This window comes from Saccopteryx leptura, chromosome 6, assembly GCF_036850995.1.
Source record: "Saccopteryx leptura isolate mSacLep1 chromosome 6, mSacLep1_pri_phased_curated, whole genome shotgun sequence".
Lineage (NCBI taxonomy): Eukaryota > Metazoa > Chordata > Mammalia > Chiroptera > Emballonuridae > Saccopteryx > Saccopteryx leptura.
Window position 1 is genome coordinate 119,434,162 of NC_089508.1, and position 25,806 is coordinate 119,459,967.

The 25,806-nt window shown below is 34.9% G+C and overlaps 1 protein-coding gene across 5 annotated transcripts in view; it reads right to left on the reverse strand.

The window, feature by feature from the left end:
- LRFN5 (leucine rich repeat and fibronectin type III domain containing 5) overlaps positions 1 to 25,806 on the reverse strand; it is a 422,713-nt gene that overhangs the window by 210,630 nt on the left and 186,277 nt on the right. For 4 of the 5 annotated variants that reach the window (XM_066343048.1, XM_066343045.1, XM_066343044.1 and 1 more), the window contains one exon: positions 18,471 to 18,645. The exons of the other annotated variant lie outside the window; for it this stretch is intronic. The gene's annotated coding sequence lies outside the window, so the exon portion shown is untranslated. The remainder of the gene's footprint in view (positions 1 to 18,470; positions 18,646 to 25,806) is intronic. 5 annotated transcript variants of the gene reach the window in all.

Consider the following 25,806-nt stretch of genomic DNA (forward strand, 5'->3'; position numbering starts at 1 on the left):
CACCAGGGGGTGATGCTCTGCCCACCAGGGGGCGATGCTCTGCCCCTCCAGGGTGTCGCTCTTTTGCGACCAGAGCCACTCTAGCGCCTGGGGCAGAGGCCAAGGAGCCATCCCCAGCGCCCGGGCCATGTTTGCTCCAATGGAGCCTCGGCTGCAGGAGGGGAAGAGAGAGACAGAGATGAAGGAGAGGGGTAGGGGTGGAGAAGCAGATGGGCGCTTCTCCTGTGTGCCCTGGCCAGGAATCGAACCCAGGACTTCTGCACGCCAGGCCGACGCTCTACCACTGAGCCAACCGGCCAGGGCCTGGTATTGTTTTTTAACATGTAATAAGGTAGTGTTTACATTCATTTTTTTCATTTATTAATACTTATTTGACATAGCAACCAAGATTATCCCACTGCTGTACTCTCTTATTTTTTTAACAATCATGTACATGTGGACACAATGTATGACAAATATGGCGCAGTGTAGCAGTGAGTGAAGAGTGCTTTGGGACATAAATATTATAAATACAATTATATAAATGCAAGAACAACTACAAACTATGAAAACTAGTAAGAATTTAGCAAAGTTGCTTAGAAATTGTCCATCAGTATGGGAAATAAAGTAGAACTGAACTTAACTCCATATCCAGTTTGATTTCCACACAATACAAAAAAAGTAAAAAAAAAGACTTAAAATATTAAAAGAATACATACAAAAATATCTACTTCAATAGCAGAGAAAAATAACTTAAACAAAACACAGAAAAATATACCTGAAAACATACACACACACGTGAAAATCAAAACAAAGAACTGATCATTTTGCCATATTTAAATGAAAATATTTTATGTGGGTAATGAGTTCCTGAGACAATCTCTTTCCAGGACCTTGGAATCTTTCATGTAAATTCCTCTGTGTAAAAATAATTTACCTTTTTTTAAATCACTGAACCATCTCTTAAAATGCAATGCTAAAATTATTAAACATAAAAAGGGCTAATGAAACTTACTGACAAAAAGGTACACTAAATTAAAGCACCCATTCTATGTGTGAAACATTAAATGTGCCACTAGATTCCAAATTTAAAATCTGTTTCTGCGTTACGAGTGTAGGTAAGCCCCAGAATGCCATAGAAACACCATCAATAAAACTCAGAGATACTCTCAGCTGACAAGAAAAAAGGAAGCACTTAATGATCACTTCTCCAGTATAGTCTGAGGCAGTATATTTTCATCCAGTTCCCTGCTATGGTACCTGTACACCTTCTAATGGATGTGCTGCTGCCGTAACCAGATGGGAGAGGGTCATGTTTCCTTGGGGATCTGCAAGCTATGGAATTTCACAACTCTTACTCATTTTTTTTTTACTTTACTGCTTATAAACTGCTCCTGAATGAGAGTAAAATACAAACTGTATTCCCCTCTTATGTTTTTCTGAGTGCCAAGGGTCTGATGCTGACATCCAAGCATGCTTGTAAGTGTTACTCATATCTTGTGAATCCATGTCATTCATAAAAAAGAAAAAATCTACTCCTACCTCAACCCCTCAACCCAGACTGTTGATACTTAATAAATACAATATTATGTTGTTAAAGTGAAAGTATAAACCATAGATTAGAGGTAATACAGTATATATGACTCAAGAAATCCACAAGACTGGAAGGCAAAATAATTTTTTAAAACTACTATAATTTGGTAAGAGAAACATATCCTAATATAAAGATAAGGGAAAGACTTATCAAAAAATTTAAGAAAAGATTCTCAATTTTACTAGTAATCAAGTCAGTTCAATTTTTTTTTTCTTTCTGAAGCTGGAAACGGGGAGGCAGTCAGACAGACTCCCGCATCTGCCCGACCGGAATCCACCCGGCATGCCCACCAGGGGACGATGCTCTGCCCATCCGGGCGTCCCTGTATTGCAACCAGAGCCATTCTAGTGCCTGAGGCAGAGGCCATGGAGCCATACCCAGCGCCCGGGCCATCTTTTGCTCCAATGGAGCCTCAGCTGTGGGAGGGGAAGAGAGAGGCAGGGAAGAAGGAGAGGGGGAGGGGGGGAGAAGCAGATGGGCGCCTCTCCTGTGTGCCTGGCCGGGAATCGAACCCCAGACTTCCGCACGCCAGGCCGACGCTCTACCACTGAGCCAACTGTCCAGGGCGAGTCAATTCAAATTAATACAGGAATAATAAATCATTTGATATCAATCATGGAAATCCCAAAGTTATATATACAGTAATATTTCATAATATATAAGAAATTTATTTAAAACTGAAACAGAAAAAGTTCAACAATGAAACTGGAAATGTTTATACCTTTATTTTTTTAATTAAGACTATTTCTTCAAAGCACTTTAAGGTTCACAGCAAAATTGAGGAGAAGTAAAGATATTTCTCATATATGCATGTCCCCACACATGCAAAGACTCTCCTATTATCAACATTCTCCACCAAAATAGGACGTTTACTACAATTGATGAAACTATGATGACATATCATCACACAAACTTCTTTCTTAGTCCATTTTACAGTTTACTCCTTGTGTTTTACATTCTATGGCTTGTATAAACACAGTATAATAACATGTATTTATTATTATAGTAACATACAGAGTATTTTCACCTCCTTAAAAAAATCTTTGTTCTCTCTCTAGTCATCTGTCCACCATCACCACTCCCATCCTACCCAAACCCTGGCAACCACTGATCCTTATACTGCCTTCAAAGTTTTGTCTTTTTGAGAATGTCATACAGGTGGAATTATACAATACATGGACTATTCAGATTGGCTTATTTCTCTTAGTAGTAAGCATTTAAGGTCTCTCCTGGATGTTTCATGTTTTAATAGCTCATTTCTTTTTAGTTCCAGATAATATCCCATTGTTTGGATGCACCACAGTTTACTTACCTATGCAACTACTGAAGGGCATTTTGGTTGCTTCTACATTTTTGGCAATTAGAAATAAAGCTGCTACACATATTTGTAGGCAGTTTTTGTATAAAAATAAATTTTTAACTTCTTTGAGTTATACCAAGGGGCATGATTGCCGAAACACATAGAGTATGTTTAGGTTTTTAAGAAACAGGCAGACTTATGAAGTGTCTGTACCATTTTGCATTTTAACCAGTAACGCATAAGACTTTCTGTTCTATATCCTCATTAGCATTTAGGGCTCTCAATGTTCCAAATTCTGACCATTCTAATTGGTGTATAGTGGTGTCTCATTATTGTTTCAATTCACATTTCCCTGCACTGGGAAACAATTGTTCCTTTCATTTTCTGTTGCATGGGGTTTTAGAACTGTTTCTATATATTTCTGCATCGCTAATTCCAAATCTGAAATACATCTTTTGGTGCATGCTCTAGTTTTTATGCAATTTTAGTTTCTTTTTGTTACAGTTAATGGCATGCATTGATTTTTAAATTGGAGTTAAAGGGCAACGACTCTTGGATTGAACATAACCACAAGGCAATTAATATTTTACAAACATCACTTTTAAATAATGTAGTTGTTTTTAAATGTAAAAAATAATTATCTGATTAAAACACCCTCTTATTTTGTTTTAAAATTAACTCATGGCTCCTTCGAGTAGGCATAAATGTAAGAATAGTCCTGACACCTTCTGCTATGTATGTGGCTGTTACACACTTCAATGTCAAAGGCGCAATATTTTATCATTTGTGACACATGCATATATGGCCTATTTTCAAGTTCCCCTTGGTGATCAAGACAAGAATTGGGCCACTCATATTGCATGTCATAATTGTGAGAAAATGTTTTGTGACTGGACAAAGGGAAAATGCAAAGGAATGCCTTTTGGTATTCCCATGGTTTGGCATGAACCTAAGGACCACAGCAGTGACTGTTATTTCTGTCTGATCCATACAAAGGGCATTGGCAAGAAAAAAAAGGCATATGATTGCATATCCTAATATTCCTTCAGCAATACGACCTATCCCACACTCTGAGACACTATCAGTTCCAGTTTTCAATGGTTTTATTTCTTCTAAGGACAAAGAAAGTGAACATGGTGATCAAGTGTATTTTGATAAAATGCATGAGGAAATAATTGTAGAATCTGACGGATCTTCTTCTGATGCCAAGCAGTCATTAACTCTTGAGCAGTTTAGCCAACTCGAATTGAATGACTTAGAAAGAGATTTGGGCCTATCAAAAAAGAAGCTGAATTATTAGCCTCCAGGCTTCAAGAAAAGAATGTACTTCACCAGTCAGCTAAAGTATCCCATTTCAGGAAGGGTGAACAAATTTTTGTGGACTTTCTCTCCAAAGACAAACACTTTATTTACTGTCATAATATCAGTAGTCTTCTCAGCCAGCTAGGTGTTACCACTTACAGTCCAACAGAATGATGGCTATTTCTTGACAGATCTAAATGGAGTATGAAATGTGTTCTCCTACACAAAGGTAATGATTATGCAGTGGTTCCAACTGGCTATTTAACTCATCTGCGAGAAGATTATACTGACATAAAAATTGTCCTCGACTTTCTGAAGTATGGGGAGCATAACTGGATCATTTGTGCGGATCTTAAAATGATAAATTTCCTTCTAGGACAACAGAGAGGTTTCATAAAGTATCCTTGCTTTCTGTGTTTGTGGGACAGCCGAGCTTGGGAGAAACACTGGACACAGAAGGAGTGGCCGAAACGTGAAGCTCTAGAGGTAGGGATGCAAAATATTGTGAATGAACCTGTAGTAAATTGAGACAGGATCATTTTTCCCCCACTACACATCAAACTTGGCTTAATGAAGCAGTTTGTTCAGGCTTTGAATAAAGAAAGTGAATGCTTTCAACATATTATTTCTGCTTTTCTTGGCTTGTCTTTCAAGAAGATAAAAGCAGGTGTATTCCATGGACCTCAAATTCAAACCCTCATACGTGATGAAGAATTTGCCAAAGATGAATAAGGAGGAGTAGGCAGCATGGCAGTCTTTTGTGGAAGTTACAAAGAACTTCTTTGGCAACAAAAAAGCAGAAAACTATGAACTTGTGGTTCAAAGGATGCTGTTGGCTTTCCATGACAGTGGCTATAACATGAGCGTTAAGATTTACTTCCTGAACAGTCACCTTGATAAGTTTCCCGAAAACTTGGACCTGTTAGTGATGAGCAGACTACTGCTGGAGCATCAAATGAGATTGTCCTTAACAAGTACACAAACATAAGATCTACAAAGGCAATTTTTTGTCTAAATAGAATTTAAGTAAGTTTTGCACAAATTTTATGATTAAAATAAGTGTTTTAATATGTTCTATTTTGAAATTGTAGACAAATTCTGATGCAATCATATCTTTTAGTATATCAGTATATTTATAGCATTATATAAATTATTATATTTTCACAAAGATGATGCCCAAGAAGACATTCTACTTCATTATTTTAAACTAAATGTTGAATATTTTACAATAAGATAAAAACCTAAAATCTTGAATTGCAAAAAAACTGTAGTTTACAGAGAAAAACTAATGTCAGATTTGAGATCAGCACACTCAACTTAGCTAAGAACAAGTGTTTTTGTGGATGCAACAAAAATTATTTTTCCCCAGTGTATTATATGAAGTGCAGTATTTGTTTATTCATTTCTTTTCCAGCTGTGTTTCTCCTTTGGTGAGGTGTCTTAAGGTTTTTGACCCATTGTTTTAACATATTGTTTGGTTTGTATTGTTGAGGTTTTTTTCTTTGTATATTTTAAGACATACGGGTAATACTCGTATGTCTTTTCAAATAAAGTATTTACTTATGGTATATGGCTTGTCTTCTCATTCTCTTTACATATTTTCTCTTTTTTCTACAAAACCAATTTTTTAACTGTAATAACATCCAGCTTACCAATAATTTGTATGAAGGATCATGCCTTAGGTGTTATATGTAAAAAGGCATCACATCATCATATCAAACATCATCTATGTTTTCTGCTATGTACATTTTTAGGAGTTTTATAGTTTTGCATTTTACATTTAGGTTTCTACTTCATTTTCAGTTAATTTTTGTGGAAGATATAAAATCTGCATCTAGATTTGTGTGTGTGTTTGTGTATAGAGTTGTTCCAACACCATTTCATAGACAACATTTTTCTCCACTGTACTGTCATTGCTCCTTTGTCAAAAATTAGTTGGTTATATTTATAGAAGTTTACTTCTGGGATCTCTATTCTATTTCACTGATCTGTTTGTCTAGTTTCTCCTAATACCACACTATTTTAATTACTGTTGCTCTATAATAAACCTTGAAATCAAGGAGTGCCAATCCACAAACTTTAATTTTTTTCAATAGTGGCTAATTGGGTGTCTGCTGTTTCTCCTCAAAAACTTCAGAATCAATTTGTTCATTTCCAAAATATAACATGCTGGAAATTTGACTAAAATTGCATTGAATCTAAACATTGGGTTGGCAAAGTGACATCTTAAAAACAATGAGTTCTCCTCTCCATAAATATGAATATCTATTTATTTAGATTATATTTATATTTTTTATGTTTTATTTATATGAGATTTTTGAAAATTTTTATTTAGAAAATTAAATTTAACAGGGTGACATTGATCAATAAAACTACATAGGTTTCGGTAAACATTTCTATATCATTTGAACAGTTGATTATGTTGTATACCCATCACCCAAAATCAAACTTTCCTCTGTCACCTTCTATTTGGTTTTCTTTATGTCCCTCTCCTCCCCAACCTCCTCCCTATCCTCCTTTCCCCTCTCCCTGGTAGTCACCACACTCTTGCCCATGTTCATAAGTCTCAATTTTGTGTCCCACTTATGTATGGAATCATACAGTTCTTAGTTTTTTTCTGATTTACTTATTTCACTCAGTATAATGTTATCAAGGTCCATTCATGTTGTTGTAAATGTAACTGTGTCATCATTTCTTATGGCTGAATAGTATTCCATATGTACCACATCTTCTTTATACAATCTTCTATCAAGGGATACTTTGGTTGTTTCTAAGTCTTGGCCACTGTGGATAATACTGCAATGAACATGGGGCTGCATGTGTCTTTACATACCAGTGTTTTTGAGTTTGGGGGGTCAATACCCAGTAGAGGGATTTCTGGGTCATATGATACTTTTATTCTCAGTTTTTTGAGGAACCATCATACTTTCTTCCATAGTGGTTTTCTAATTTGCATTCCTATCAGCAGTGAATGAGGGTTCCTTTTTCTCCACAGCCTCTCTAACACATGTTATTATCTGTTTTGTTAATAATAGCCAATCTAACTGGTGTGAAGTGGTATCTCATTACAGTTTTGATTTGCATTTCTCTAATAGCTAGTGAAGATGTGCATCTTTTTATGTACCTGTTGGCCATTTGTATGTCCTCTTGGGAGAAGTGCCTGTTCAGATGCTCTCCCCATTTCTTAATTGAATTGTTTGTTTGTGCTGAGCTTTGTGAATTCTTTGTGCATTATGGATATTAACACCTTATCAGAGCTATTGTTTGCAGATATCATCTCCCATTTAGTTGGCTGCCTATTTGTTTTGTTGTCAGTTTCTTTTTGCTGTGCAGAAGCTTTTTATTTGAATATAGTTAATTCATTTATTTTTGCTTTTAGTTCCCTTGCCTTTTTTCAATCATATAAATAAAGATATTTTAGTTTATAATACAGGATAATAAGTTTGTATAATTTTAATCAAATATTTTGATATTTATTTTTGCTTTCAATTTGTATTAAACTCCTACTTATTTAGAATAACTATAGAATGCTGGTTAATTTGCATTCAAGTGAAGTGAAAATACCTATATGTCCTAAATAAAGATGACTAATTTGTAATAATTAAAGGATGTCAAAATGCACCTACTTATGAAAAATGATGCAAGAGATAAATCTCTATAGCTAACCGTTTCTCATAAGGACTTCTATGGCCTTGGAGTTACCATTCTTGTTATTTTTAACATATATGATGTATACTTTTTTATACATAAATTTTTATTAATTTTAATGGGGTGACATCAATAAATCAGGGTACATATATTCAAAGAAAACATGTCCAGGTTATCTTGTCATTCAATTATGTTGCATACCCATCACCCAAAGTCAGATTGTTTTCCATCACCTTCTATCTAGTTTTTTTGATGTATACATTTTTAATGTAAATCCATGATATTTATTTGTTGCTTTTAAAAGGGCTATTTTTTATAAAAGTACATTGCAAATTTGTAAGTATATGTATTTTTTTGGTTATTTGGAGTAGACTAAATTAGAGTTTCTCATACAGTAGTCTATTTTATAACAACTTCCTATTATATTAATGCCTAGACTTATTCCAAAAGTGACTCAAATGTTCTGAGAAACAAAAGCATAAGAAATACTATTTGAGTAAAATATACTGCTCACAAATATTAGGGGATATTTTATTGCTTCATTTTCATTTTGAAATATCCCCTAATTTTTGTGAGCAGTGTACTTGTCTAGATCCAGGACAGATGTGATCATTTATTTTTTTTTAATATTTTTTCTTATGTTTTAATTATTTCAGCAAGAGAAGGAGAGAGAGACAGGAACATCAAACTGTTCCTGTATGTGCCCTGACTGGAAATCAAACCGACAGACTCTGCACTTTGGGATGATGTAACGGTACCAACCAAGCTCTCCGGCCAGGACACAGCTGTGATCATTTCTTAGGTCTAAAATATATGAGAATAAACATTGGCTATGTAGTTCAGTTGGTAAGAGAATTTTCCTAATAAGACAAGGTTCAGATTTGATTCTCAGTCAGGTCACATACAAGAATCCACCAGTGAATGCATAAATAAGAAAAAAAAATCAATCTGTCTCTCTCCCTCTCTCCCTTACTCTACCTTTAAAATAATAAATAAAATTTTAAAATATGAAATATATGAGAACAAAATATTGTTCTCATGGGTATCATGTGACAAAAATAAATTATAAGGATATTACCAAGACTGAATAAGGATGAGTTCTGCATAGACTTGATGACTGCCACATTCTTACTTGAAATTTTTTTTTATATTTACTTTATTCACCATTACTTTTCATAATGTAGCATTATAGACTCTTTTACATGAATATCTTGGTATAATTCCACACAGAGTCATATATTTGAATTTTGTCTCAAAATATTTAGAAATCTATGCTACTGACTTATGTAATATTGCACTTTAAATATACTAAAGAATCGCTGAAAAGTTTTTAAGAAGCTCTCTATACCTTTAATACGGGTTATTGGTATGTCATAATTAATAGAGAATAAAACAAAAAAAAAGTAATTCAGATATTGAATGTCTTCTGTTATGTGACTCATTTTTTGATACCATTTTGTAAGCTGGAGTGTTCATGTATAACTGCATAAATAAAATTCATGAATGCCAGTAGTATACTCTTGTTATTTTTATAACTATTACATATTGAGTCATTCTTTAATTATACCAACCTAAAATTCTGAGATTCTACAGTTTATTTCAAGATGCATGTAAGAAATATTGAAAAATGTTTCATAAAATAACCTTTAAAAATAAAAATATTACATTGAAAATACATTTAATTGTATTTGTCAGTGTTTCCTTTTCAGTTCTCCATTTTAACTAGAGAAGCCTTGTTATAAAAAAATGTTTACTCTTTCTGTTTCTTTATAAATAATAAATGCATGCTTTCAATTGTGGATTATTTCTGTGTTGAGATCATTATTGTGGTAGGTACTGATTGCATGTAATGGAATGCTATCATTAAGACATAAATAAATAAGTAGGTTTTAAAAGGTTATCCATTTTCCAGATATTAAACCATATGTTATGGCTTTAGGATTTAGAATAGTAATCCATATTTGCATGCAAGTAAGTAATAAACAATAAAAAGTCAAGGTCTAATTATGGATTTAGTATTTACTTGACACCAAAAACAGCCATTTAAAAAACGAAATAGTTGCTTTCACAAACAAAGCTTTGCCCTCAGTTGGCAAATCTTATCTGCTTGATGGTTTAAATGGTATAAATACAGGAAAAATGTGTTTTTTTATTTTTTTTATTTTTATTTATTATTATTTTTTATTCATGTTAGAAAGGAGAGAGAGAGGGAGAAAGAGAGAGAGAGAGAGAAGGGAGGGGGAGCAGGAAGCATCAACTCCCATATGTGCCTTGACCAGGCAAGCCCAGGGTTTCGAACCGGTGACCTCAGCATTTCCAGGTCGACGCTTTATCCACTGCGCCACCACAGGTCAGGCCAAAAATGTGTTTTTATGTCAAGTTGGTTACACATTAAATATTCTTAAATCCAAGGGTAAAGGTAATTAGACAAGTGAGATCAAGCAAGCTACAGCCTTTCAGGTGACAGTCATTACCTAGTTTTACATATACAATCAGGCAGAAGAAGTAGCCATTATTTGAGACTCATAATTCAACTCCTGCATGTCATTATTCCCAATGATGTGTTTTATTTATCTCCCCAATGATAAAATATCTTTAACAACACTGAGATTTTTTACCATTAAATACTTCTATGACAAAACTATATTATCTAAGTTAAGTGTATCATCAAAATTAGCAGTTTTCAAAACCAAATTTCTAAGGTTACTTATAGTTTTCAGCTAGTAGTGATATAGCTACAAAATTCCTAATTTTACTTCACACATCTTTTCATACAATGATAACTGTGAATTTCATTGTGGCTTTTCCCCTTCAAATTATGTCATTAGCAATATTAAGTTATTATTTCAGATCAATATACATAGAAACTTCCAGTCTGTGAGTTCTTTCACATGGTAAATCGTGGATTTTCTTTTAGGAGCCTTTATATTGTTAAGGTTTTCCTTGCTATAAAATCTCCCCTATTCACTTCCATATTGATGAGAGATGTATCAATTTACTTAGAGAATACTAAATCAAACTTTGCTAAAAATTACCACTTAGTGACACTGACAGTAGTATACAGAGGGTTAACTGCTTGGACAGTGGAAAAGATTGCTCATAAAGATAACTGGGATAATAACTGAGGCTGAAACTGTACAAATTGTTGTTGTTGTTGTTGTTTTCAGAGGGTTTCATAGCCAATGTTTGCAATTAAGATTGTTGCCATGAATCTCATGTTAGTTGCCAGGACTATTCTCCCTATGACATCAATCTCCCCCAGGCCTAAATGTAATCATTACCTCCTATGGAAAAGCATTTATTCAGACCTCTTCCCAGGGCACTTCACAGAAAGAACTGCAGTATTAGCAACCCTCAGGGCCAACACTAACAGTAGGCCGAGAGAGCAGAAGCCTTTCTACTTCAAGTACTTGCCAGCTAAGACATTTTTAGTTTTGGTGTCAGTACTTAAGGGCTTTTGGGAGAACTGTGCATTATCTCTCTACCTTCTGGAATTTTTACCTAAATGAGATTCCACACCAGCACATTAACAACAACAGCTTGATGTTGAAACCTATCTCTGAGGTCCAGACAGTTCTACTTCTAATAAGAAGTATATTTGCATAAGCACAGATGGAAGTAACCTCTTTTTCTACTGAACTCCCATGACTTTTTGCAGCTTTGTACCATTATTTATCTTACAGTAGTGTTTTTCCTTCCTGTCTTACTGATATATAACATTTTTTGAACAAAAATTCTGGTTGGATACATTTGTTTTATAACAGCAAGGAGACAGCCTTGATCTGTCACCTATCTTAAAGAATCCCTGGAAAATGGTGCTGAGACTAAAAGAGGAAAGGGCAGCAGGACAGGGCACTGGGGAAAGACACACCACTGCGAAGGATAAGCCTGCAGTCACAGAGTTCAACCTTGCAACAGGAAAATTAAAGAGAAAAAAGAAAGAAAGAAAGAAAGAAAGAAGAAAGAAAGAAAGAAAGAAAGAAAGAAAGAAAGAAAGAAAGAAAGAAAGAAAGAAAGAAAGAAAGAAAGAAAGAAGAAAGAAAAAAAGAAAAGGGAGGGAGGGAGGGAGGGAGGAAGGAAGGAAGGAAGGAAGGAAGGAAGGAAGGAAGGAAAGAAAGAAAGAAAGAAAGAAAGAAAGAAAGAAAGAAAGAAAGAAAGAAAGAAAGAAAGAAAGAAAGAAAGAAAGAAAGAAAAAATGTAATATTTGATACCTAAAATTTTTCTTCCAGTTGATATCCTTGGAATCTTTCTTTAAGGTAAAATCAAAAGTATGCTCATGTTTTACATGATAGAGTTCAGATTCCTCTATTTTACTAACCAGTGTCTTGGTTTTGAATTCATATTTATTTATTTATTCATTTAGCTATTTATTTTAAGTGAGAAGAGGGGAGATAATGAGACAGAGTCCCGCATGTGCTCTGATGAGGATCCACCAGGCAACCCTGTGTGAGGCCGATGGTCCAGTACTGAGCTATTTTTAATGCCTGAGGTGGATGCTGCTGGGACAAACCAAGCTATCCTCAGCATTGGGGCCACACTTGAACCTATCAAGCCACTGGCTTTGGGAGGGAAAGGAGAGAAGAGGGGTAGAAAAGAGGAGCATATGGTCATTTCTCATGTGTACTCTGACTGAGAATTGAATCTAGGACGTCCATACATCAGGCCGACATTCTATTCACTGAGCCACTGACCAGAGCAGACATTCACATTTAAATATCTGAACATTCTTATTTAACATTTATTATTATCAATATAAAAATAGAAGAATTTCATGCCACTATTTGCTATCAGTTCTAGAAATATAGAGGTCTAAGTTTTTTTAGTTAACATCATAGTTTCAGGAAATGTATAACAAAAGCCTTGATAGTTGTAAGGAAAATTATCCCAGTAAATCACTTAAGAAAGAAAAAAGGGATTGGAAGAAAGGCAAAATATAAGCAGTAATTTTCAAGTTTCCAGTGCTACCATTTTCTGTTTGTTATAATGTTCTCTCCTTGATACTTCTATGATTATTTCTCAGATCTCAGATATTTTTTGTCTTTTAAAACACACACACACACACACAGATAAGGAGAGAGAGATAAAGACTAAGAAACTATATGCCTGTATTCAGTATAAACTGATACGATAAAGAGGAGTTTTAATGATGAACAAAATGATCATGGATTGTGGCATTATAGGGCTTACAATATGAAGGGAATGTCAACATTATCAGATAACTGCACAAGAAACCATAAAATTGTAATGAGTTGCAGTTACTGGATGCTATGAGACATGTAAAAGAAGATAATTTGGTCAGGCACGGTAGGAAAGGCTTCCCTCAGGAGGAGACCATCCCTTTGAGATACTAGGAAAAAACAATGTTGGGAGTGGTAAACCCCTCAAGGAGCAATAACCAGGTGCAAAAATTTAGGTGGGAAGTCACATGAAAAAGAAAAACCTAAGGGTCTTTGTGCCTAGGATGAGTTGAAGATATTCAGAAAAGTGTTAAACCATGCAGAGCATGGTTATGATACATCAGTCATGATACATCAAATTTTGTGTTTTATAAAGCCCTTTCTGTCTACCTATGGAGAATAAACAGAATAGGTGGCCCTGTGGATGTAATAATTTAGGAGGCCTCTGGAAGAGACCAGGGGAGAGAATATATTATTTGGGATAAAGGTACACATTGTCCAAAAAGGACGAAGATGAATGAATTCCAAAACATATTTTGTAGGCAAATATAACCAGATTGGGTGAAAGACAGAATTTGTGAAATGAAGGTGATAGGTGACAAGGTGATTCTTGTTTTCTGATATATTGTGAAGTTATATTCTGTGGTAAAAAATACCAAAATAGTATACTTGGAGAGATAACCAAGTATATAGCTTGCTACGTGTCAAATTAAGGCACTTAGTTAATTAGATGTATAAAATTGGACACAACTAACAATGAACATATATATTCAATGTCATAAAGTTTGATTTCCTTGAGAATTGTTTTTTTCTTTCTTTCCTCTTTTTTTGTGACAGAGACAAAGAGAGACAGAGAGAGGAACAAATAGGGACAGACAGACAGTAAAGGAGAGAGATGAGAAGCATCAATTCTTTGTTGTGGCACTGTAGTTGTTCATTGATTGCTTTCTCATATGTGCCTTGACCGTGGGCCTTCAGCAGACTGAGTAACCCCTTGCTCGAGCCAGCGACCTTGGGTCCAAGCTGGTGAGATTTTGCCCAAACCAGATGACCCCACGCTCAAGCTGGCGACCTCAGGGTCTCGAACCTGGGTCTTCTGCATCCCAGTTCGACGCTCTACCCACTGCACCACCACCTGGTCAGGCTACTTGCTTATTTTTTAATGAACACTGCATAGTATAACATGTTTTCTCTTTGTTCTACTTTTTGAAATTGGGATTTTGAAACCTAGTTTATGTAACCACTTAGTATTCATGGTTAGCATTTTATGATAACGGTGATTTTCTAGCTGGTTCTGTGGCTCAAATGTCTGGTACATACATATATACCAAAATAGATATTGAGCATAAAAAAAATCTATCTGATTGAAATGGTGTAAGAATAAAAAGAATTAATGATTATTAAAAAGTTCTAGAAATTGTCAAATCATCTGTTTGTCATTTTTGTAAGTGATTAAGCCACTGTCAGATATTATCAGAGTTGATAATTTACAAGTCTTAAACATCAGGCAATTTGTTTCAGAATTAGAAAAGTATTTTAAAAATTATATATTCACTGTCATTAAGCATACCTTAATATGTAGAAGGCATATTAGTTTTGTAGAGCAATTATCATTGCTGTTAAGAATATAGTAAATTAACTTTAGATTCATACATTCTATTTACACAGGCATGCACATCTCCTGTTCAGACATCACTGTTTATTGTTTAAATTCATCAGTGTTTTAGTTAAACAAGAAACAACAGCACATACAGACAAAAGACAAAAGTACTGTTTTACTGGCCAAGACTAATTGAAAATGCCACAGTGAGAAAAATAACCATCTAACAACCACCTCCTCAACTATCCTGCATTAGTAACTGATGGATATTCCATTGCCTCATTATTGTACTGCTTCTCCATTCATTATTTCCTCTAAGAAAGTTCCCAGTATTCCACTTATTTTTTAAAGAGAGTTAATGGATGTGCGATGAATTTTCAATGAGCTGTTTGAAATTTGGAAAACCTAATTAAGAATGTATTTACTTTTTCTTTTGTCAGGGTGATTAATTCCATGCAAGTTTTTTAGCCTAATGTTACTCCAAAGAAAAAGTAGAAAGGGAAAAAGAGGTTCTACTTCTACAGCTTAATGGACTGGTAAGTAAAAAAATGGGAGTAAGCATTAACTCAGAAGAGACATTTTCAATACATAAATTATTTCTGTTTAGCCTTCTATTGCCAGGTCAATTAAGTAAATCCTTTGACCTTATTGCCATTAGGAAATGAAAATGTATTTGAATTCACTAAGTCTTGTGATTTACACCAGGGAATCTATATCAGTAAATATGTTTCCTTTGCTAACAGCTTTCATAAAATCAGATTTTTTTTAAATCAGTCTTATTTATGAAAACAAGAATGGATTAATTATCTAATTACTGGGGCAGATAAAAGCTCTGAAGTTCCTGTGTAGTTGTCCTTAAGAAACAAACCCTGCCAGAGATGAGGGAGAATGCGGAGGAGGTCAGAGAAGACGGAGGGATCAGCAAAAAGCATATATACACAACAAAAGACATAAACAGCAGGGGAGCACTAGCCAGAGGGAAGGGGGGTAAAGATAGGGGGAGGGGCGACAAAGGAGGAGAAACGGGGGTGAAAGAGACATTGCATGGGGCATGGGGGGCACAATGCTGTGTGTGTAGAGGGTGTTATATTGAGTGGGACACTTAAAACCATATAAACACAATGAATCAAAAATAAAAGAAATTGTAAAATAAAAAATGATGAAAATAAAATAAAAGAAACAAACCCAATACATTTTCATTTCTTCAAAATATGTGAAATTACCCCAGGCTTTAGACAGGGTCCTCCATTTCTTCAAGAAAAGTAAAAGATGGAAAATCTAACATATTTTCCTGTAGTTTACTTAATAAAATGTTCATGGATCTAAGCGACAAAAGCAATTCTTAAGGTAAATTAACAAATAATATACCAAAGAAGTACAAGGTAGTAAAATCTACTACATAGAAGATGCCTCCACTGAAGCAATGACTTCTAATTGGTTTTCTGCACCATTAGAGTCATCATTTACAGTTATTGTTATAATAAATTAACCTCAAAAAAAGTAGTCCTATGTTATTTTAAGCACACTAGCAACAGAATACTGGTTGCCTATTTTAAATCTTATGTAATCCGTGGCACCATGATTCAGAAAAAAATTCTTAACAGTCTCTATGTTCTCTGAAGGACAGAGACATTTCTGTTGCTGGCATACTGAAGCTGTAATGTGTTGCAAAATAAACTAAGCTTATCTTAGTATCTTCTTCCCTTTGTCTTCAAGGAAATTTTAATTGCTAAGTTACTAATTACCAAAAGACAATCTTAGCTGTAACAAATGTTGCTCTCTATAAAAATGCACCCAAAATAATTTTCTGTGTAGTAACATTCTGATACAAATGTACCCCTAAGAGCAACAAGAGATGCCTATATCAAATATTTGGAAGAAGGGATTGAGGAGCCACTGAGCCATTTCACCCACAGGTGTTGTAAAGTACCAAAGGCTACAGAATGAATATTAATATTTTAGGAGGCTTGGAGGACATTTTATTAATTTGGGTTAAGGTGTGAAGAGAAATTGTAAGAATAGTCTCTGTTCTGTGTGATTGGCATAACCAGGATGGATCTTGCCATTGTGTTGTAAATGAAAAGGGAAGGAAAGCATAGATTCCCTGACATTCCACCACACCTGTGGGGAAAGGAGTGAATGGCTAGCCAGGTGCAGAAAGGGAAAAGCCAAAATAAACCTTTTCTTATAACTATGAGCCATTTGCGGGCATTTGTCCCCACGGAAACTACCTCTCTTATGTAAATGCATGTGGTTAATACCTCTGACTCTGGACAGAGAGATGGTGGATGAACACTAGAAAATATAGGAAGGCCTTTTAATATGTAAAGAGATATCTTTCTACCATTGTGTTGACTTGTAAATTTTGTTTTCTCCAAAATGATGTATGGTTTGCAAATTGAACGTGGTCCTATCATGTTAAAGGACATATGACTATAACCAATAGCGGTAAGGGGCTCCTAACTGCAATTTTTGCTTCTGCACTTCCCACTTACAAAACTATAAAAACTAAGTAGAACAAAGGGCCAGCGCGCTCTCCGTCAGATTTCTGTCGGAGTTCCCGCCGCTTGGCCAAGCTAGACAATAAAACTTTAATGTGTAAACGACGGACTTTGCTCCTGTCTTCCATATTTCGGGTTCCTCCGAATTTGGATTAACAGGGATAAAAAAAAAAAGTATGTCAAATTTAAACTAAGTAAACTAGGAAAATAACAAAACAATAGAATCATACATGTGGACCAGGGAAGTAAGAATTTTTCCTGAGAAATTCTCTTGACTTTTCAAATCCTATGAAAATAAATATTCATGTAATTGATGCATTTACTGACTTATCTACTAACTAGAAAACACAAAAAATAAGTATGTAGCTGGGAATTTGTCTCCTGATTTCAATTTCTTTTTCTATGTGTGATTTTTCTGTTTATTCAGTGTTCTTGGTATTCATATTTATAGGCAGCCACGTATTATTCTTTAATGACACAAAAAGAACATGCCATTCAAAAACCCAATGAATGAGGAAAAGTGCTATTTCTGATTCTACCCTCTAATTCTATCTCTTATAGCATTAGAGATAAAAGTCATAGAATAAATGCTTAATTTTTTTTTTCTGTATTTTTCTGAAGCTGGAAATGGGGAGAGACAGTCAGACAGACTCCCGCATGCACCCGACCGGGATCCACCCGGCACACCCACCAAGGGGCGAGGCTCTGCCCACCAGGGGGAGATGCTCTGCCCCTCCGGGGGGTCACTCTGTTGTGACCAGAGCCACTTTAGCGCCTGGGGCAGAGGCCAAGGAGCCATCCCCAGCGACCGGGCCATCTTTGCTCCAGTGGAGCCTTGGCTGCGGGAGGGGAAGAGAGAGACAGAGAGGAAGGAGAGGGGTAGGGGTGGAGAAGCAGATGGGCGCTTCTCCTGTGTGCCCTGGCCAGGAATCGAACCCGGGACTTCTGCACCGGCCAGGGCCTGAATGCTTAATTTTTATGAATCAAAAGGCCAGGGATGTTATTGCAGATTCACAAATCATTAAGCTACTTTGATAACCATATTTGGTTATTCTGCATCTGTTTACTCATGCGAAAACATTATTTTAATCTTTCTCATCTACTCTTCAAAGCTGCTATTATAAATTAGGTCATTTCATTTTAAAACTATCCTTAAAAAATTATAAAATTCCATAAATATATAGATTATCAACATAAAAAGTTGTAGATTTTGTCTCTCCAGAAAGATACAACTCAAAACAGAAACAAAATAATTCATGATGAATAGTACTGGTTTTAATTCGTATATTAATTTTCAAGGTTTTTAGTAAACCTAACCCAAGTGTTTGTAAACTCATTGGCAATTACCAAGCTGAAGGCAATCACTTACTTCTGGAGCCTGAAGAGTTCCTCACTGCTGCGAAGTAGTCAGCACTCTGTGCAGCTGCTGCAGAAGATGAAGAGGGTGAAAGCATTTCCAAAACTGAATCTGAGGACGGTGTCAGAAGCAAGGATGTTCCGCTACAACATGTCTTCCCAACACCTGGCTGAAGGTTACGGGGACTCTTCAAAGGAGACAAGTACACACACACAAAACACGTATCAATATATGCTTGTAGACTACTTTTGATAAATATAGTTGCTGTTAAATGTGTGATTAACTTCACACTATACCAGAAATATCTCTAAATAGAATTTAAATAAACTCATATAATAAGGCTTTCCAGTGGAATGTGCAATAATATGCTCTGATTCCAATAGATGTTTTAGCATTGTGTTTTTTATTTTGGGGAAAGAGTCTTCTTATCTTATTATTGAAGATAGTTTTAACAATCAAAGGATAGGCAGTTCAATTTTCTTTATGGTATTTCCATTAATTCAACTTGCAAATAGTGTTAAAAAATTGTTTGTTAAAAAAAATGGTGCCCTGGCCAGTTGGCTCAGTGGTAGAGCATCAGCCTGGCGTGCAGGAGTCCCAGGTTCGATTCCCGGCCAGGGCACACAGGAGAGGCGCCCATCTGCTTCTCCACCCCTCCCCCTCTCCTTCCTCTCTGTCTCTCTCTTCCCCTCCCGAAGCCAAGGCTCCATTGGAGCAGAGTTGGCTCGGGTGCTGAGGATGGCTCTGTGGCCTCTGCCTCAGGCGCTAGAATGGCTCTGGTTGCAACAGAGCGGTGCCCCAGATGGGCAGAGCATCGCCCCCTGGTGGGCATGCCAGGTGGATCCTGGTCGGGCGCATGCAGGAGTCTGTCTGACTGCCTCCATTTCCAACTTCAGAAAAATACAACCCCCCCCCCCCCCAAAAAAAAATGTTTACTCATCACCTACTATGTACCAGGCACATGACGCTGGGGATCTAGCAGTAATACTAAACTCATAAATCTTGCTTCATGGAGCTAACAGTCTTATGTCGGGTAGTCTCTATTTTTTTCAGTAGAGAAAATGTATTTATTTGAACACCTAGGTCTATGAAGGAAATACATGAGCATGCCATTTTCATTTTAACTTTATGTAGAAGATTGTTGATTTTTACCTAATTCTGAGAGTTCCATGTCAATCTAAATCAGGGGTCCCCAAACTTTTTACACAGGGGGCCAGTTCACTGTCCCTCAGACCGTTGGAGGGCTGGACTATAAAAAAACTATGAACAAATCCCTAAGCACACTGCATATATCTTATTTTAAAGTAAAAAAACAAAACAGGAACAAATACAATATTTAAAATAAAGAACAGGTAAATTTAAATCAACAAACTGACCAGTATTTCAATGGGAACTATGGGCCTGCTTTTGGCTAATGAGATGGTCAGTGTCTGGCTCCATATTTGTCAATGCTAGCCGTAACAAGTGATATGACGCACTTCCGGAGCCCTGATGCATGCATCCCGCATCGCAGCGCTTTGTGGCGCCACCACATACAGCACACAGGATGCATCCTGTGCTCTCTCACTGACCACCAATGAAAGAGGTGCCCCTTCCGGAAGTGCGGCGGGGGCCGGATAAATGGCCTCAGGGGGCCGTATGTGGCCCGCGGGCCATAGTTTGGGGTCCCCTGATCTAAATAATGATAGACCTAGCTCTTTGAAACAGAGTATTTAACTTTTTCTTCTAAGATCTTTATAATTGTAGTAATTAATATTCAACCATTATTCCTAATGCAGATACAGGTTGAATTTATAGTAATGTTCTTGAAATGAGTAAAAACATTGTAATTTTTCATAGGCTATGGTTTAAGCCATTGCCTAATTTATGCTAAAATTACTCAGCTCTGCTAAATATCAATATATAGATTAATATTACAGTTAAATAAAAGTAAGTTATAGTTTATTTCAAATTATCTTTAAAATGTATCAACAAATAATTTCTTTAAAATATATAATATAAAAGATGTTTATTATAAAATTATAGAATAATTCATATAACATACACACAAATATAAATCAATCCAACACTAACCACCCTGAGATAGTTATTGTTTGCCTTTTCATTTATTTCTTTCCATGAATCTTTTAAATATATTTTTTTCTCTTAATATGCATGATAAAAATACAAAAATTCTGAATGTAAATCTCTCTCCAAAGCAACACAAATTCCTTTCAGAAAGAACAAATTTCACACTTGAGAACAAATCATGGAGATCATTCCTTTTCTGTCTTCTATCATCAACCCCATCCATTCTGTCAAGAAATATCTCTCATATGGATACAATATAATCTGCTCATGTTCCAAATGAAAAATAAAAAGTCTCTAGACTTTTGTTTTTATAAAATGATATAGGCAATGTCAATATACATGTATCTATGAACATATGAATGAATACATATATAATAAATTCCTAGAAATAAAATGTTTAGAACAAGAAACCTCATTGATTTTGAAACTTTGTGTATTCCCTTTTCTGTAGTAAAGAGGTAGCACAAAGCAAGAGTAAACTTGTATTTACAATTATTTTATATTATTGCACTACATAAATGCCTCCTATAAATATTCTAACCACAAGAAAAGGATTGATGATCAATAGTATTTACTGATATTCACTTTAGCTTGAAGAACATAGTAACTGATATAATCCTATCTAAATTCTAATTTCCAGAGAAAGTGCTTTTTTTGTATGGTAATACTATTTATTAATGATATAACATTTTTCTTATCATCATAATATTCTTTTATTAAGCATTTCCTACATGCCATCTTCAAAAACATATTATCTTAATCAATTTGCCCAAGAATAAAATGAGATAAATTACACTTAAATATATATACTGGTATAAGAGGCAGGGATGGAAATATTTCAACTAACCCTTATAAATATAGCTAGCACTTGTCAAAGCTGGGACTTTCACCTAGGATTATCTCACTGCAAAGCAATGCTTCTATATTTCATGCTGTAAGATTTCAGACAACCGTTATAAGATTCCATAGTAAAGAAACTTATGTAAGGTCCTCTTCTTAGTCTATATATTTTGATGATTGCAATGGCAAAAACATTTTTAGATTAGGATTCAACAATACAATTTTCCAGTGCAATCTTCTAAAAATTTCCTTTTTTATTTTGATATTATGCTAAAATTAAACATCTCATAAGAAATTCTGATTCGTTCCTTAGTTCCAAGTTGTTGCTATGTTGGCTTTTTTCTACAATCTTAGAAAATATGGCAACAGTTATTGTTTATGTACATGTATTCCCAAGAAATATATTTCACCCTCAAATAATTAACTTGAATGCCAATACTAAACTCTGAAAAGAACTCAGGAAATGTGAATAAAACTCTAGAAATTATTACAGTATTTTTATGAAACTAAAAATCATGGCTCTCTTAGCTACTAATAGCACTTTTTTCCCCTCTATGTCTTTGCTAAATGTTCATCAGTTCGTCATTCTGAACATATATACAGATGCTTCTCTATGTGCAATGGGGTTATATCCCCCAAAAAACATATCATTTAAGTTGAAAATACATTAAATACACTTAACTTACCAAATAACACAGCTTAACCTAGCCAATCTTCAATATGCTCTGAACACTTACATTAACCTATCATTGGGCAAGATCATATAAACAACGAATACACTGTGCAGTGTGGGTTGTTTCCCCTTCTGACTGCCTGGCGGCTGAGATGCAGCTCATAGCCAATGCCCAGCATCATAGTGGCATCAAATCACATATTGCCAGCCCAGTAAAAAAATCAAAATTCAAAATGTGAAGTACAGTTTCTACTGAATGGTATTACGCCATAATAAAGTGAAAAAACTGTAAGTCGGATATAAGAAGTCAGATACCATCTGTACTTTGATTCCAGTTTCACTATCAAAAAAATAAGAAATTTATTTTATTTTTTATTTAAATTTTTTTTTCCATTTATTTGAGAGAGAAAGAGGGAAAGGTAAAGGAGAGAGAAGGATGCATCAAGTCACTGTTTCACTTAATTGTTTCATTTAGTTGTATACATAGGATTGTTTCTTCTATATGCCCTGGCCCGGGATGGAACCCATGACTTCTGGCACACTGGATCAACTCTTTATTTATTGAGTCATCTGGCCAAGTCCAAGAGCAGGACTGTCTTGTAAACCTCAATAAATCATAGCAATGACCATATCTCTCAGTTTTTCTATTAAAATTAAAAAATAAACATGATTACAAAAAGCTATAATTATTTCAAGACATAATACTTGAAAGTACCAATCATGGTGCTTTATTCATTGTAGGCATGCAATAATTTTGTTTTCCTCAGAAATTTTTCCCTAAGTTTGCCCTGAGTTTTAACCCATTGAATATTAAGGAGACCCTTGAAATATCTGAAAATAATAGTAACATAATCTTAAATATTTCCTTCAATTTAAGATTTATAAAGTTTAAATAATTATAAATACACCAAATTATATCATTACCAATCTCTATCTTATTTCTAATGGTATAAAATAAATAACATGAGGGAGGTGTTCTACATTTACCTTTAATTATATTTACCCTGTGTAAAAAATAATTAGAAATTAAACATGTAATCATCCAGATGTTTGATCTACATGATGCAAAAAGCCAGCTGTTCTGAAATATATTAGTAAGTGAATCATCTGGTTTCAATGCAATTATTTCAGTTATTTATAATCATAGAGTAATATTATATTTGGGCATGATCTTTAGTGGTCTATTCCAAACATGAGGGCATAATATAAAACATGCTATTTTATTAAGAATAACCAAAGTTTTTTGACAAGAAATATAGGAAAAAACTAAAAATCATTTCACATTAATGAGTTTATAAATGCATAAATATTCAGAGGAATTCATATGATTAAATATGGAAAAGCATGTGTCATTGAATACAAGTGTAGTATTATATCAACTGAAAGAATATGTTTACAAATTAATATACACATCCAGGAACGTAAGCTAAATAAATTAATGCACTGCTAGATCATTTATTGCTTAATACAAGTGTTACTTTTTAAATGAGAACAACCAATCATCCTTTCCTCTAATAGCAAGAGTTCAGCAATTAAATAAAACATAAATTTTGGAGACTAAAAAATTTTTATTACTGCATTTGTAAATTTCTATTAACTCAATAAAACAATTTTAAGTGGTATATTTCAATAACATAAAACACAAGGTGAAAGACTTTTCTGAGGGGCAGAAAATAGATATAGCTGGTATTGTATTGAGTTTGATATGTTTTTAAGAAACAAACTCATCCAGTAAATTTTATAATCATAATTTAAAATAATAGATATTTTATTATAGCAAAACATATTAATAGGCAATTGATTTAGTGAAGAAACAAAATGCATCATTGTAATTTGACTTCACAAAAAATCCATTTTAGTAAATAGTGGTTGTGAAATTCTAATACAAAGAAAAAAATAAAATAAATGTAAAATAATGCCCAACTAAAGATTATAAAGTTAAGGTAGTATTTTTCTTTGTACAACTAATATTTTCTTAAATGATAAGATCAAGAGCATATAAGCAGTACCAAATAATTCTTCAATATATAAATTCTTCATTAGATATGTTTACTCTGATAAAAGTTTTCTTGAAATCCTTTTGAATTCCAAAGTTCTGAAAATATTTTTTCTTCCAAAAGACAAATTTGGTTGGCACCTTTTTTTTTGGAAGTTTTTGCTACTAAGTTCATTTGCAGGTAAAAAGTACATTTACAACATATATTTTGTATAATCAAGTCTGTACTGCCCTCACACATTAGGGGGCTATGGAAGAATTAGCTGTTCCAATAGCTAATATACAGTCCCAGATAATGAATTTATGAAAAAAAGTTTCTCTTCCTTCAGCAAACTGACTTACAGTGGTTCCCTCATCAGAGGCAGATTTAACAGTGGGCGCACCAGGCGTGTACCCAGGCCCAGACTTCTGAAGGGCCCCGCAAAACCTTAACTTTACACTTTTTCCAAATGTAAGAGGCCTAGTACTTTCTTCTGTGCCCAGGGCCTCAACCAATCTTAATAAGCCTTTGTCCCTCATCTATTGCAGGGGTTACTTAGTTTCCTGAACCCTCCGCAATAGTTGAAAATCTGCGAAGGAGTGACCTTATATTTATTTTATTATTTATATATATTTTAAGGCTTTATAAACCCTCCCAACACTCTTATAAATCCCTCCCACACTGTTATTAACCTTTCCCACAATCATAAACACTTCCTAGGCTTATTTTACTGCAAAGATAATTAAAATAATAAATATATAAAAATACCTTTATACCACAAAATCCCACAATATAACAAAAAAATCGGCAATACAAAATAAGATATATACAATTTAGAAATCTGCAATACATTGAGACTGTGAAAAGTGAATCGCGAGATGGTGAGGGACGACTGTGTTTATGAGCTGTACAGTTCAGCAATGAGGAGCGAAAGGAAAAAAGTGTTTCTCAAAGAAAGCACTAGCTCCTTTCCTGGTGGAATTCGTCACTTTGCAGGCATAAGATATTTCCATCAGCTCTTATATTGATATTTTGGGAAGAATAGGTTGCATATCAGAGCTACAACAGTAAACATTTTACTTCTTACTTATCAACTGGGAATCATAAGTCTCTCTTTGGAGATCAGTTCTTGCCCAGACTTCTGGAGATCAGATCAGCATGACTCTCCTCTCTAATAAACCATCAAGTTCCATATTTATACTCATTACCTGCCTCTGAATTCCCTTCCCAATGCTCCACTCCAAATTTGAGAGCTGCCCAAGAACTGTTCTGATTTTAAGTGACATTAAAGATCCCTAAAGGGTTGACTCTTGGCCTTTATGAACACAGTGTTTTAAAGAAACACCCTCAGGAAAGCCATATATTCCCCTGACCCCAGCTACTCTGTGAACCCAGTTCTTAGCCGAGAGCCCAACACAAGGAATAGGGCTGATAAATAATGACTCAGCATCTTGCTGAATTGGTGGCATTTAAAATTCTTTTCAGGTGAAAAATTACTACAATTTTGTGCTCAGGGCAAATTTCAAAGGGAGATTTGAAGCAAAAAATCTTTAAGAGACACTTGCACAGCTAGAAATTCTTTTCAGATGCTGTACATAAAATACTTAGTTGAAAAGACTGTGGAAGGACTGAAGAGGAGCTGGCTCTCAGGGCCAGGCAAATGCTATTTCTTAAGCTCATTCTTGGGGCTCTGTAGAGAAAGGTTTTAAATACATGACATATGTAGTTGGTGGGAATCAGCAGAAACTCTGAGAAATCTGGGGTATCTGGTAGAGATCTAGCTCCTGGG